The sequence below is a fragment of the Cebus imitator genome, unplaced genomic scaffold, assembly GCF_001604975.1.
Source record: "Cebus imitator isolate Cc_AM_T3 unplaced genomic scaffold, Cebus_imitator-1.0 Scaffold352, whole genome shotgun sequence".
NCBI classification, from domain to species: Eukaryota; Metazoa; Chordata; class Mammalia; order Primates; family Cebidae; genus Cebus; species Cebus imitator.
Genome location: NW_016107667.1, coordinates 1,827,625 through 1,844,208, shown reverse-complemented (window position 1 = coordinate 1,844,208; position 16,584 = coordinate 1,827,625). Strand labels below are relative to the sequence as shown.

Genomic DNA, 16,584 nt, shown 5'->3' with positions numbered 1-16,584 from the left:
AGAGGAGGTGACATTTAGGAAAAGGCTGCAAAGAGAGACAGGGGTGAGGTCAGGGGAACTGTGTGTGCAAAGGCATTCAGGTAGGAAAGAGCTCAGGAGTTTCTAAAGAATTGACATATGGCCAGAATGGCGGGAGCTCAGAGGAAGGCAAACAAGGACTAAATCTTGTGGGTGAGTTCTATCAAACCTCCAAGGGACATAAAATCCAACCTTATATAATTGTCCATAAAGTAGAAAAAGAAGTAACGCTTTCCTAACTCATTGACAAGGCTAACTTTGTTGCCCAAACCATGAGGATGATACCTAAAAAAATGGAAATTATGAGACAATCTCGCTCATCAAATAGATGTAAAAATTCCAAGTCCAGCAAATAGTAATATTGATATAGGCCTTGGGAAGTATTATGAAATAGCCCAAAGCAGCTTGGAAAACTGATGAAACAATTCATTGTTGCTTTTCGTACTGGAACGTGCTTTCACAATGTTTTTCACTGGAAAATGTGCACCTGACTGAGATGGAAACAAGCTTTTAATGGGTAGCACTCAGGTCCTAAAAACACTAGCTTTCAGATGTTATATTCTAGAAGAGAACTGGCCCTATGCAAATTCATGGATAGGTGAATTTTGCCTTTGGAACTTAGCCCATCTCCCTACCCTCAGCCCACAATTTCACCTTAAATGGTCCTATTACCTTTCCTCTGGGGAAAGGCTTTGGGGTCAGCGTTGGCCATTTACTAGCTATGTAATCTCTCTGCAAAACAGTGGCAATACCCAATTGTTTCAGCTGTTGTATAGTGACTAAATAAAAGAATACATGGTAGATGTATAGTACAGCATTTGGGAAGTAGCAGAAATTCAGTCATTTTTTTCTGTTTGTAGAATGAAAGACATTGCTCTATGTTCTAGGATTGCTGGTCTTTCAGGAGCAGAGAAGTATGATGGAAAATAATGTATTCAATATAAAAATTTAATGACTTACATACAGAGTAATCCATCAACCAGATTTCAAAACATACTTTGAGGGTCAAGTATTTGTCTAAGTCTTAATTTCATTTGTTCCCAGATAGTTTGAATTGCCTTTGACAGCCCTTTTTCTGTCCTAAAAACAATCTCTTTCTTTGCCAACAAAATAAAAGGATCTCATTAAACCTCAGACCTCTTTAATGGCTCAACAAATAATCTTTCCATTGAACCTATTAAATGTAAACATATTACTTTTAAAAGACATATCTTCAAGGTCATTCCTTGAATGATACTCTAAGAGAGTATCAGAGTATCATTAAATCCATACGCAAGCCGTCTTACACTTGATATTTTGGGAGTGCACACTTCAGTCAGACAGGTGGGCTTCAAAAGCAGAACCAGAATTCCACCCTCAAAGAGAGGAGTTCTGTTTATCTGTTTCACAACTAAATAAAGCATACTGATGCCTTTGTGAACTCTCTCTGCCTATTTTCCCACTTTCAATTCTGTAGTAGAGGGGGAAGTGATAGAGTGATTTGGGAGTATATGACATTGCTAAGGCATTCATCATAGAGCCATTATTGGGTACGATGTGTATCACATCACAGGAAGCTTTTGCTCATTTTTTTCCTATAGCTCTTTTCACTGTAGGGCACCCCATGAAAGGGCATCAGCCATAAAGAGGGAAGACTCACTTCTTCTTCTTCTTCTTCTTCTTTTTTTTTAAGACAAGATCTCACTCTGTTGCCCAGGCTGGAGTACAATAGAATGATCATAATCATGGTTCACTGCAGCCTCAATCTCCCACACTCAGGCTCCCACCTCAGCCTCCTGAGTAGCTGGCACTACGGGACTACAGTCACACGCCACCATGCCTGGCTATTTTTTTCTATTATTTGTAGAGATGAGGTCTCCCTATGTTGTGTAGACTGGTCTCAAACTCCTGGGCTCAAGTGCTCCTCCCACCCTGGTCTCCCCAAATGCTAGGATTACAGGTGTGAGCCACGGCACCTGTTCCCCCGTACCTTTTTTTTTTTTTTTTAACACTCCTAGACACTAAATTTCAAACCACAACTAGCCCAAAATTAGCTCCGATAACAAGTTCGTGACTGGATGACTGACCACTTATTTCTATGGATACTGGTTCCCCATGATAGTTACTTGGATTCTGACATTATGCCTAATTATTGATGCACTCCTTACCTGCTTCCCAACCCAAAACAAATTTCTTAACCTCCAGGAAGGCAGGACTGTGATTGGCTCATGACATCTGTGCTTTACTGTCCTTGCCACTGGGAAGGACTCTCAGGGAAGAGGATCAAGACTTAACTATCCCTGTGGGAGCTCTAGAGAAATGAACTGAGGATGTAAAGCTGATCTGATCATCGGAATCACCAAGTCTGGAAGGGGAATAGAAACCTAAGATCTGAGCCATGCATGAATCAACAGCTGAGAATCACACCTGGTGGCCTGGGGGAATTAATTAAGTAGGGTGTAGGGTTCTTAATGATTTGGGCTCTCACATCACCACCGATGACTGCTGTGATCCTATTTCTAAGGCAGTTCTGTCTGGTTGGAAGAAGTGAACAGCCAATAACTTGAGGACATGAAAAACCCAAATCAGTCCCCCCAGTAAAGAGATCCTATTAGACCCAAGACTTTCTCTTAATGATTTGATTCATATTCAATGGGCTGAATAGACCAAATGTAATCATATTGCTTTTAAAGGGCACTTGTCCTTTCCGCCAGCAAGATTCACTAAGAAAAAGCAAGAGTTGACAATGCATTCTAAATCATTTTGACCTCTACCTGGTTGTACCCCAACCAGTCCAGTTGTCCATCCACTCATTAGATGAACTAGTTCAGCAATGACTAAAATTGTCTATCAGCCCTACTATGTAGGTAGACCCTACATCCTCACAGCCATCTTTATTCCTCCCTGTCATAAACCATATCCTTTTTTCCCCTTTAGAAACAGAGTACCAGATGCAAATGCTATGATGAAATCCAGCTCAAGTGGCAGTGATCTGTCCAAGTTTTGTAAAGGCAACATCTGTGCATAGTAGGGCCAGTCTGTGTTTCTGAAACTCACCTACATCCTTAATTATGTCACCTACTGGAATCTTCCTTCAGATTCTACCTTGCTTCCAGGGTATGAGTCCTTATGACCACAGTCTTCCTCTAAGGTGACCTCCAGCCTCTGCCAAGCTCAACTCTTGCCAATGAGCCAACGTACTTAGCACCCCCCAACTACACAAAGACTCAGCTCAGATTCTACCCAAGTCCTTAGCCATGATATTGCCCAAGAAATATAAAAGGGAGAATGCGCTGTGTCTAAATATAGCCCCTAGGAAGTTCCATTTGCTAACATCTTCATCTTGCAATACTCATGTGAGGGCTTTGCGCCTTCACACCAATCACTAATAAAGCTTAGCTCTCTGGGAAGCCAGCCCATTCTCACCTTTGCCTAATATAAATCTGTACCAGGGTGAGAATCTAGGAAGGAGAGGGTCAGAAAATGTACTTCTTTCCTCTAAAAAGGAAGACACATATTCCCCAGGTCAAATTAAAAAAATAATTCAAGAAGAAAATTCTTGCTCTTTCCTAACCTTTATTCATAAGGTTCTCTTACTGACCTCCTGTAGCCTTAGTAAAATCCAAACTAGCATGTCAGCAAAACCGCCAAACTTATCCTATTTTCAATATTTTTAGAACTCAGTATTTTGAGAATGTAAAATTGTGTTTTACAAAGAAATTATTCATTTGTCATGCACATTGATGACATGAAATGTACATAAAATTCAGAAAACTAAAATTATCATTTTAAGTCCTAAATGACTTTTTAGGGGGAGGTTAATAAAATTTTTAGAGCACTTTTAGATTCACAGAATAATCGGGAAGAAGGTACAGAGACTTCCAGTATACTCCCCTGACCCCACGCATGCACAGCCTCCCTATTGTCAGCTCTCCTTACCAGAGTGGCACTTGCTGCAATTAAGGAACCTATATTGACACATCATTATCACCTAAAGTCTATCATTTACATTAGGGTTCACTCTTGGTATAGTACACTCTGTGAGTTTTGACAAAAGTAGAATGGCCTTCACCCACCAATGTAGTATCATATAGAATAGATGCACTGGCCTAAAATTTCTGTGCTCCACCTATTCATGCCTACCTCCCTCTAATCCCTAGCAACCACTGAGCTTTTTACTGCCTCTACAGTTTACCTTTTCCAGAAGGGCATACAGCTGGAATCATACAACATGTAGCCTTCTTTCACTTAGTAATAAGCATTTCCATTTCCTTCATGTCTTTTCATGGTTTGATAGCCCATTTCATATTCTCTTGTCAGGATGTAGCAGTTTATCCATTCACTAACTGGAGGTCATCTTAGGTGTTTTCAAGTTTTTGCAATTCTGAATAAAGTTGCTATAAACATCTGTGTGCAGGTTTTTGTGTAGACATAAGTTTTTCAGCTCTTTTGAGTACATTCCAAGGAGTGCAATTGCTGGATCTTATGGTAAGAGTATGTTTACTTTTGTGTGAAACCGCCGAAATATCTTCCAAAGTGGCTGCACCATTTTGCATTCCCACCAGCAATGAATGAGAATTCCTGATGCTCCACAACCTCACCAGTATTTGGCGTTGTCGATGTTCTGGATTTTAATCATTCTAATAGGTATGTAGTGGTATCTCATTGTTTTTATTTGCATTTCCCTATTGACATATGGTGTGGACTATCTTTTTGTACGGTTATATGCCAACTATGCATCTTCTTTAGCAAAGTGTCCAAGTTTTTGCCCATTTTTAAATTATGGTGTTTTCTTATTATCAAGTTCTTTGCATGTTTTGGATAACTGTTCTTTATCAGATGTGTACTTTACACACATTTTCTCCCAGTCTGTGGCTTGTCTGATTCTCCTAACATCATCTTTTACCAAGCAGAAGGTTTTCATTTTAATGAAGTTTAGTTTATCCATCTTTCTATGAATAGTGCCTTTAGTATTTTATCTAAAAAGTCCTACTCTTTTCAACAAGACTGGGCCTGGCGCAGTGGTTCATGCCTGTAATCCCAGCACTTTGGGAAGTTGAGGCAGGTGGATCACGATGTCAGGAGACTGAGACCATCCTGGCCAACATGGTGAAATCCTGTCTCTACTGAAATACAAAAAATAAGCCAGGTGTGGTGGTGCATGCCTGTAGTCCCAGCTACTCGGGAGGCTGAGGCAGGGAAATCGCTTGAACCCAGGAGGCAGAGACTGCAGTGAGCCAAGATCACACCACTGCACTCCAGCCTGGCGACAGAGCAAGACAGTCTCGGAAAAAAAAAAAAAAAAAAAGTCATCAGTGAGGGTTGTTGTGCTTCTGCACAGAGCTGCTGCATGCTAGTACCCAGGTCTCCCCAAAAGGAATTTTTTAAAAATGTTTAAATAATAAAGTCATCGCCTAACCCAAGTTCATCTAGACTTTCTCCTGTGTTATATTCTAAGAGTTTTATAGCTTTGCATTTTACACTGAGGTCTGTGATCCATTTTGATTAGTTTTGATGAGGTTATGAGGTCTATGTCAAAGTTCAACTTTTTGCATGTGGATGCCCAGTTGTTCTGGTGTCAATTGTTGAAAAGACTATTCTTTTTCTACTGTATTGCCTTTGTTGCTTTGTCAAAGATCAGTTGTGTATTTCCATGTGGGTCTATTTCTGGGCTCTCTAGTCTAGTCCATTGATCTATGTGTCTGTTCTCTCACTGATACCACACTGTCTCGATTACTATAGCTTTATATTAAGTCTTGAGGTTAGACAATGTCAGACCTCTAACTTTGTTCTTCTCCTTCAATATTGTGTTGGCTGAATGGCTTTTTTAAATTAATTAAAACCTTTTTGGATAGAAGCTTTGCCACTGGTATAATTCCTTGGCTTATGAAACATATACTTATGTATCTTAATTTTTTAATGACACAGAAATGTGTGTTATTCTTTGCCATCACACAAATGATCCCAGATTGCATTATCTTTTAGTGATTCTACTATTTCTATAACCTATTCTTTTTGTTCTCACCCCTTCAGTTCCTCCAGCCTCACTCCTTCCTACCATCTAATTAAATGGAAATCAATCTGGGTTTCCAGGGGAACCTTATTTTATACTCAGGTTTAAGATAGCTGCTCTTAAGGTCCTGAGGGGAATTTCTTTTGTCTCTTCTGTGGAATGAATTACCCTCAAAAGTTTTAGATTCAGAGGCATAGTCCAGGCAGCCATGATACCCAAGAGCCTTACCTCAAGATGTAAGACACTGTTCTGATACAACTATAATCATGACAACAGTAATTAGCAGCTAAATATTAAATACATCTCCTTTCAAAAATTTGACCTCTGGGACATTTTCCCCTTCCTTTCAGTTTTCACCCAGTTCACTTATGAAACATATATTTATATATCTTAATTTTTTAATGACTCGGAAAAGTGTGTGATTCCCTCTGAACTTTTAAAACGATTTAATGGCTGTCACTCTTAACAATCACCTAAACCGGCATCTGTCAGTGACACATTCCTCCTCAAAACCCCCACCTAGACACCTGCAGGTTACTTTTCAATGAGTCTTTGCATCTTAAGATCTGGGACGGACTGTAGCTTGGGAAGAATTACACAGTTCAGGGATTAGAACTGATCTAATGAAAGTTGATAAGACTTGTTTGCCTGGGTCATTGATTTGTAGCCAAGCCCAGCTCAATGAGTCCAGTCTCTATGTTATCACTTTTCACCCTTCGTCAAGAACAGGCACTGGAGGGACAGCTGAATTCACAAAGCCAGTATTGTTGACTGTGATTAAAAAGAGTGTGGGATTCACTTTCTCCAACACAAGGGGGAAACTGAAGCTGACTCAACTAAGAGGAGGGCAAAAGGAGTCCTGGCCAGTGTCACCTCACCTGGCGAGAGGATCCAGAGAAGACTGGGGTTTCCATTGTACAGTGTCTGGGGAAAGCTAGAAGAACAGGGCTCTCATTGTTCCACTTCCAGCACTTAACTACCAAAGATGAGAGCTTCCTTTCTGCTTATTACCCAGAGTCCAGAGTCTCTGGGAGAGGTAATCAGACCATACTGTAACATCCTTTGAACTCCCTGGAAAGCTTGTGCTTCAGTAAAGCATGTGGGATCCTTATCAACTCTAATTCTCTTGGGTCTTCCTCTGCCATCATTTTCACCTGTGCAGAGTCACTCAACCTCGTTCAGTCATTCATTCTTTGCTGCTGCTGTTTGTTTCAATTCCATTAGAAGCTCACTCCAGGAAGCAGAAACTAACATAGAAACCCGTGTCAGCCTTTTGAGCTCCAAAGCACACCTGACCCAGGGATGGTTAGTTATCATGAAGTCAGCCTCTTTGCAAATACTAAAGTAATCACAGTACAAACTGATTCTGCAATTAAAACCATCAAAAGATGCCTTGGTCTTCAGTCAGCATTATTGTGCCTACATTAACCTTCCCTGGAAACAAAAACACTACTTTTTCCTCTATGTTTTCTACATTCTTCTTCATTAACTCCAAATCAGGAGTTTCATTATTTTTCACATCAAAAAGGAGGTTTTACAAAAGGATCTACAGATTTGAAAGATGCTGACAAGAAAGCAAACATGAATGGAAACATTACTTTTTAAAAATGTATTTCTTTCCAGGAAGAGCTGAGCAGTGCAGGCATGGGGCAGAATAGGAGGTCATTTCAAAATATACCATGTTGAGCTTCACCCCCAATTATGAGCAGCCACTCAGTTTGATAATTACCTGGGAAATACAGAAATGGATCCCATTTGTACAGAAAGAAAAATGTGTTTCATTGCAATATGCTTCATTCTGAAAATGTTCCCCCTTTTACCAACTTAATAATCACACTACTCTCTAAGATAAGATTTCTTTTTCTTACTCCCCTCTCCTCCATACTGCTTGGATTATCTCCCATATGGCCAATGAGTCTAAAACGCAGGGACTTATACCTTAATTTTATTTTTCAAAATAAGGCTTCACTCACGCCTGTAATCCCAGCACTTTGGGAGGCTGAGGTGGGTGGATTACTTGAAGTCAGGAGTTCAAGGCCAGCTTAGCCATCATGGTGAAGCTCCGTCTCTACTAAAAATACAAAAATTAACCGGGCCTGGTGGTGGGCACCTGTAATCCCAGCTACTTGGGAGGCTGAGGCAGGAGAATCTCTTGAACCTGGGAGGCAGAGATTCCAGTGAGCCAAGATTGCACCACTGCACTCCAGCCTGGACAACAGAGCGAGACTCTGTCTCAAAAATAAAAAAGTCAAAAGCTCTTAACATCATAGGAATAGATAAATACTTTCTTGACAATATTACATATGAATATACACACAATATTACATATATATAAAACAAGAAACATATATATATTCTCTGTTAAATTCTTAAATAAGACAAAACCTTCAACTATCACTATTTCTAACTCTGTTTAATATTATTTTGGAAGCATTATTCAAGTCAAGTAGATAGGAAGAAAAAATGAGAAGTGTAACCCTTGGTGACACTATGATGTTTGCCTGGAGAACCCACAAAAATTCACTAGAAAATGTGCAAATGATAAGAAACTGGTCTGGTGCTCCGGCCGCCTGCATCGCCACCGCCTCTGGACCAGCTGTGTGATTAGGCCACAATCCTCAATGAGTAAACATAGTCCCCAATTCTGTGGTGTTCTTGGTCACACAGTTATGGAGTTTCTGAAGGACAGTGGAGATTACTGCCAGGCACAGCATGACCTCTATGCAGACAAGTGAACTGTAGAAATTGATTGCTACTCCACCAAGAAGCCCCCATAAGAGTGGTTATCCTGGACGCAGAAGTGTTTAATTGAAATCCACAGAGCATGTTACAAGAGTTCTGACCTGGATGGTGTAAACCTCAGTGCACTTCTTTTCTGTTGCCTCAGTGTTACTGGATTGAAGAATTGCTGCTTCTTGTTAGGAGGGTCATTTCATTTATCATTACTTACAATTTCATACTCAAAGCACTGAGAATTTCAAATGGAGTATATGGAGGTAGACTTCAGTTTCTTTGCATCATTTCCGTATTCAATTTTTTAAATTATTTCGTAACCCTATTGAATGTTTTTTAACTAAATTAACATGGCTCGAATGAACCACCCAGCCCCTGTGGAAGCCATGTACAAGAACACGAGATTTCTTATTACACACAATTCAACCAATGTGACCTTAAATTTATAAAGGAACGTAAGAAGTATGGAGTTACCACAACAGTAAGAGTATGTGAAGCAACTTACAACACTACTCTTGTGGAGAAAGAAGGTATCCATGTTCTCGATTGGCCTTTTGATGATGGTGCACCACCAGATTGTTGATGACTGGTGACGTCTTGTAAAAATTAAGTTTGGTGAAGAGCCTGGTTGTTGTATTGCTGTTGATGGCATTGCAGGCCTTGGGGTAGCTCCAGTACAGTAGGCCCTAGCACTAACTGAAGGTGGAGTGAAGTGTGAAGATGTAGTACAATTCATAAGACAAAAGCGGCATGGAGCTTTCAATAGCAAGCAACTTTTGTATTTGGAGAAGTATTGTCCTAAAATATGGCTGCGCTGCAAAGATTCCAACAGTTGGAGAAACAACTGCTGCGTTCAATAAAACTGGGGTGCCATGGAATATTATGCAGCCATCAAAAATGATGAGTTTGTGTCCTTTGTAGGGACATGGATGAACCTGGAAACCATCATTCTCAGCAAACTGACACAAGAGCAGAAAATCAAACACCGCATGTTCTCACTCATAGGTGGGTGTTGAACAATGAGAACACATGGACACAGGGAGGGGAGCACTACACACTGGGGTCTGTTGGGGGAAAATGGGGGAGGGACGGGGGGGTGGGGAGGTGGGGAGAGATAGCATGGGGAGAAATGCCAGATATAGGAGAAGGGGAGGAAGGCAGCAAATCACACTGCCATGTGTGTACCTATGCAACAATCCTGCATGTTCTTCACATGTACCCCCGACACCTAAAATGCAATTTAAAAAAACTGGGGTGCCTAATGTTATTGGAAGTGGAACTTGAGATAGGACCTAATTTGTTATGCGTATTAGCCAACGTGTTGGCTTAGTGAGTAAGTCTAATGAAGCTTCCATAGGAGTATTGAAGGGCATTTTTACCAGGCCACAAGCTAGACAGATTTGGCAACTTCTGTGTTTGAGTTACAGTCAACCTACTTGGACACTTGCCAAAGGATTCTTGTTGTCTGCATATAAAATGTGTTCGTCATTCGTACCAATTGACCTTTCCCCAAATCATGTAATATTGAATCATAACTTGTTTCCATCTATTCCCAGGCCAGAATCTTATCAATACATAAGAAATGCAGGAAGATTTAGGTGCCAAAATACCCAGCACAATACTTGTATATTTTTATCACCATACAGAACTAAAATCCCAGGAACTATGAACACTCTAGACCTTATATGGTTTATTCCTTCAATCATTTCAGACATTGAAAGTAGGGCCTACATGGTTATTTGCCTGCTTGCGTTATGTTTACATCTCCCACATTCATACCAGTATACATCAGGTTTGCTTAACCATTGATTTTTTTTTTCAGCAAGTCTTACAGTGATTATTTAATGTGTTTATATAAATCTCACTTTGTGCTGTTGTAAAAAAACAAACAAACAAACAAAAAAACCCTCCATTTTGAATCTACATTGTACAGAAGCACAAGTCTTCAATGTCTTCAGGCAAAAAAGACTTACAGTTAATTTAATGTTTGCACTCTGGGGTGCAATTTAACAGGGAGGACCTGAGAAAAGAATGTGAGGGGGCTGTAAATTATTATTAGCAAAATGTTGCCTTTGTCTTGTGCAGAACATGTAGAATATGCTCTTTAGTAAAATATTTTTTTAAAAGATAGATGTTTTGTTATTGTAATCATAAACTTCTTGAAATTCTTGTAATTTTTTCCATACTTATCAGAAGTTGTTTATCAACTTATTTTTGTTTGAAAGTGTGATTGGTTTTTTTTTTCCTTCCCAACCTCTCTTGCAAAAAAAGAAGTGGGTTTCTGCTAATGAATTGAGCAGACATCTAATATTTTATATGCCTTTTGAGCTGTGTAACTTAATATTTGGATACTTGATCATTTGTTTTATTATGTAATTGATAAAATGGTGATGGGTATTAATGTTAGTTCAACCATGTATTTATACTGCCTGGGGATGTGTGGTTATAGTTCTGTGGGAGAAATAATTTGTCGGTGTTCACCAGCTGGTAAAACCTTAGTTCAAGAGCTTAAACATCTAAAAAAAAAAAAAAAAAAAAAAAAAAAAAAAAAAAAAAAAAAAAAAAAAGAAAAAAAAGAAAAAAGAAATTGAAGGTGTCTAGATACAAAATTAATATTGAAAATTCAAGTATTTGTGTGTACAAATAACATCTGCTTTGAATTTATAAAGAAAGGAAAGATCCCAGTTATAATAGTAACAAAAGAAAAAGCACTGAGTAACTGAAAAAATATATACAAGAGAATTGTAAAATGCTACTGAGGGACCACCCCTCCAAAAAAAAATCTTTAGCAAATGAAAAATAATATGTGTTCCCAGGTAGGAAGGATCAACATCATAAAGATGGTAATGGTTCCTAAATTAATCTAAAAGGCATGTCATCCTCATAAAATATTAAATATTATTTGGAACGACACAAAATTATTCTAAAGTTCACTTGAAGAATAAATATGCAAGAATTCTCTGGAGAATTCTGGGGAGAAGATAGTGAAAGAAGTCTATTCTACTAAAATTTAGCTAATTAAAACAGTGTGGCACTCATTCATAAAGATGTCAACAGAACAGACTAGAATATCAAGAAAATTATTTAATCCATACAGGAATTTTTTTAAGATACAGGTGGAATTTTAAATCAGTGTAGACAAGATGTATCACTCAATAAATAGTGTTAAGACAACTGGGTCTTTATCTAAGGAAAAAGTTGGATCCATACACTTATAATAAAATAAAATCCAAGTACATCAAAGATTAAAATGTGAAAAATTAACCACAAAAATATTAGAAGAAAACATGGAAATTTGTTTTTATAATCTTGTAGATGGAAAAACCCTTTCTAATGTCCCAGACACTGTGAGTGGTCTGCTCATTATGCCAATTGCCCACTTTCCTCTTCTTTCCAGAGAAACAGAACCCCAGTTCTGTTCAGGGTGAGAATAAGCCTAACCCCAAAGATGCATCACACTGACAGTCAACTTCTCTACTTTCCCATGCTCCCTTGCAACTATAGTGTCTGTGTGGCTTGGTTTGGGTCAATAAGACATTAGTTAAAATCTGATGGGAAAGTATTTGCTTTCTCAATAAAAATGGACAGACGTGCTGGTGCCCCATCTCCTTTGAAACATTAGTTCTGTAGAAATCACCTTGGGATCAGATGAGAGAGGCCAAGAGAGTGGAATAAGAGACATTAGCCCTGACGTTGCTGAACCAATGCTAGCAACCACCTATTCCTGGAATTCTCACTTTGTAAAATCCTATTTACTTGGGTCGCTGTGTTTAGAGTTTTAGTTTCTTGCAGTTGTGTGATTCTTGGAAACCTACCTGACACGCCGTGAATCCCATAAAATTCAGAAACCCTAAAGGAAAAGATTGAGCAATTTGACAACATAAATTTTTTTTTAATTCTTTGAAAATAAAAAGTACTCCAAAAAGAAAAATAAAACTAAGATCTTTTTCACTTGCATTATAGTCCAGGGCTAATATTTTTTACTATATAATATTTTTACAATACTATATTTCACTATGTTTTCACTATATAATTACTTTATATTTACTCACTACATATAAAGTAAAAAGACCATAGTCCAGTAGAAAAAGGGACAAGGGGTCCAGTAGAAAAAGGGACAAGGGATACAGTGTTCATCAGGAAGTTCTCACAGAGCAATCAGGTAAGAGAAAGAAAGAAAAAGTATTCATATAGGAAAAGAAGAAGTCAATTTGTCTCTCTTTGCTGATGATATAACTCTATACCTAGAAAATTCTAAAGACACTGCCAAAAGGCTCCTAGAACTGATAAACGACTTTGGCAAAGTTTCAAGATACAAAATCAATGCACAAAAATCAGTAGCATTTTTGTACACTAAAAATGTTCATGCTGAGAGCCAAATCAAGAATGCAATTCCATTTACAATAGCCACAAAAGAATAAAATACCTAGGAATACACTTAACCAAGGAGATGAAGGATCTCTACAAGGAGAACTATAAAGCACTGCTGAAAGAAATCATAGATGACACAATGGAACAATCCATGCCCATGGATTGGAAGAATGAATATCATTAAAATAGTCATACTTCCCAAACCAGTCTTCGGATTCAATGCTATTCCCATCAAACTGCCAATGTCATTTTTTGCATATGTGTTGCCAAAGTGAGCATACCACTGTCATTTTTCACAGAATTAGAAACGCTATTCTAAAATTCATTTGGAACCAATAAAGCACCTGAATAGACAAAGCAATCCTAAGTAAAAAGAGCAAAGCTGAAGGCATTTTACCCAACTTCAAACTATACTAAAAAGCTACAGTAACCAAAACAGCATAGTACTGGTACAAAAACAGACACCTAGACCAATAGAAAAGAATAAATGACACAGAAATAAAGCTGCACACCTGTAGCCATCTGATTTTTTAGAAACTCAACAAAAAATAAGCAATGGGAAAAGGACCCCTGTTCAATCAATGGTGCTGAGAAGCTGGTGAGCCATATGCAGAAGAATTAAACTGGACCCTTACCTTTCACCATATGCAAAAATTAACTCAAGATGGATTAAGAATTTAAGTGTTCATCAAAATAGAAATGCAGACAGCTGTTCATCCTCAAAATAAACAATGAAATAACAAAACAATTAAAACTATAGGAATAGATCATTCCGATAAACTTGTCTGATAGAGATTTAAAACAAAACACTGTATTTGTGGAGAAACTGATACTCTCGGGCATTTTTGTTAGAAGAGAAAATCAAAATAACTTCGATGAAGAGCAACTTGTCAATGTCACCAAAATTACAGATGCCACCCCAGCAATCACAACCTGTGTGTACAATTAAAGGACTGGAAATAATCTAAGTGCCCGCGAATATAGGGCTTGTTACTAAAATTACGATAATATTATGCAGCTATGAAAACATGAAGAGATTCTATATGTACAGCTGAAGAGCAATCTTCAAGATATGTTGTTAAATAAAACAAAAGTCAAAGTCTAGAATGTGCTTGGTATGCAACCAATTGTTTTAAAAATATACTAAAAGGGAAAATATGTGATTGCGCATTCATAAACTTCCTTAATAGAACACACAAGGAGCTGGTAAGGGTTGCTGTCTCTGAGAAGGAGAACTGAAGTGCTGGTGTTCCCATTATCTGTAACTGTATAATGAACCACCCTGAAGCTTAGCGGCAGAAAACCACATCCATTTTCTCAGGCTTACAGATTCTGTGGGTCAGGAATTTGGACAAGACATAGCAGGGATGGCTTATCTCTGCCCATTGATGTCTGGAGCCCCAGCTGAGAGGAACTGATTGGCAGTGTGTGAGTCAAATGGCTTGGGGCTGGAAAAATCTGAAGGTTTCCTCACTGGCATGTCTGGTACTCAGGCTGCGATAACTCGGCTGGCGTTGTTAACCAGCCTGCCTGCCTGCGACCTCAACGCGGAGCAGGGGCATCCAAACAGCATGGCAGCCTCAGAGCAGTCAGACCCCTTCTGTGGTGGGCTCTGAGAACAAGTGTTCCAATGAGAAAGGCAGGTGCTGCATGGCTTTTATGGCTAGCCTCAGAAGTCACAGAGCCTCCCTTCCACCCTGCCCCGTAGGTTGAAGCAGTCACCAGCCTGCCCAGATTCAGGAAGCAGGGAGGTAGAAATTGAAGTGCATCAACTTGCTAACACAGTTGTTATCCCTGCCTAGTTGAATTTGGGGAGATTTTCGTCTTCCCCACTGGCCTACATTTATTGCCTAATTTCTCTAAACAGGCAAGTACAAACGGTGTTATAAAAATAAGTGTTTTGGAAAAATCACAGATCTCGCTTAAGGTTCTCTTCCATGCTACACAGCAAATCCATGTTTCTCATGCACTTTCCTTGTGAGATACAGCGACAGAGTTCAGAAATTACACTGTATATTTTCCATAAACTCTCTCTACACCATGCTGTAAGCTAAGAAGCATTATTTTACCTGTGACTGCTTGAGTGAAAAGACAACTTATTCACCTGCAGAATCAGGATCCACAGGTGCACAGGCACTGCTTCCATTCACTTCACTTCCTTCGCCTTCTCCAGCAGTGCACAGAGCTCTGTGGCACCCACACCCTTTATCCTCGTCCTTGTCACATGGGGGTAGTGCAAGCCCAAGAGAACAAGTGGCCGGCCTATCTTTGTCCTTGAGCCTGGCTATCCTGCCCTTCCTGGAAGTTTCTCTTTCTCTGCCTCTTTTTCCCTCCTTCTACTTTTATTCTTTGCCCTCTTCTTAATCCTTTACCCTCCCTACATCTTTCCTCTTTCCCCAGCTTCCTCTCTAGCTCTCTCTACTCTCACCTTTTATTTACTCCCTGCAACAATGATGCCGCCTCACTAAGCACAATACACACACAGCTGAGGGTAGGACTGAATGAAATTAACAAAGCAGGTTTACATGGCTGTGTTGCCTCTCCTCAGCTACCAGTTTTGGTTGGTTTCTTTATTTTTCCATCTCATTCTGTTTCATTTTATCTTTCTAATTTCCTTTTTTCTTGTGATAAAATACATACAACATGAAATAGATTGTTTTAACCATTTTGAAATTCAAAACATTTGTGCACTCCAGGGCACTAAGTACATTCACATTGTACATCACCCCCACCCGTCTCCAGAACTCTCTTCATCTTCCAAAACAGAAACTCTGTGCCCAATAAATACCAGCTCCTCACTCTCCCTACACCCAGCCCATGGCGGCCACCATTCTACTTTCTGTCTCCATAAATGGGACCACTTTAGGCAATTCATATAAGTGGAATCACATGATATTTGTCCTTTTGTGACTGGCTTCTTTCAGTAAAATAATATCGTTCAAGCCCCTCCACATGGTAACGTGTCAGAATTTTCTTCCTTTTTAGGACTAAATTTTATTATTTATCTATTGTGTGGATGTACCACGTTTTGTCTATTCACTCTTCCAACAATGGACACTTGGGATCTCAGGAACCATTTTTTTCTCCCACAAAGTGAGATGGGCCTTTTTCCTCCCCTTGCCTCAGAGAAGGGGTGCCCTCCTCCTGCCCCTTTCTCCCAGCCCACAAGCAGGTCTGCTTTCTACTGCAGGAGCTCCTCAGAATGGGGGTCAGCACCATCTCCGCACCTCTGTCCACCCTCTCCTGATTAATGGCATCTATTTCTATGGCTTTTTGTGCCCTCCAGGGCTGGTGATGCCAGGTTTCTCTCTCCAAAAACAACTTCTCAGAGTCCCAAACCTCACACCCAACCATATATTTCACTGCACCTCTTAGGAGTATCTCATCACATGGTCAAACCCGGAATTCTCAATTTTTCCCACCCATCCATTTGCAAGATAAATGTGACCAGAACCCTCCCATAAGTCAGA

The 16,584-nt window shown here is 39.4% G+C and overlaps 1 pseudogene across 1 annotated transcript; it reads left to right on the top strand.

Moving 5' to 3' along the window:
• Positions 1-9,093: 9,093 nt before the first annotated feature.
• LOC108287704 lies at positions 9,094-10,619 on the top strand (annotated as a pseudogene). The gene is made up of 2 exons (XR_005196551.1): positions 9,094-9,601; positions 9,989-10,619. The product of XR_005196551.1 is annotated as a protein tyrosine phosphatase type IVA 1-like (transcript).
• The last annotated feature ends 5,965 nt before the right edge of the window (positions 10,620-16,584 follow it).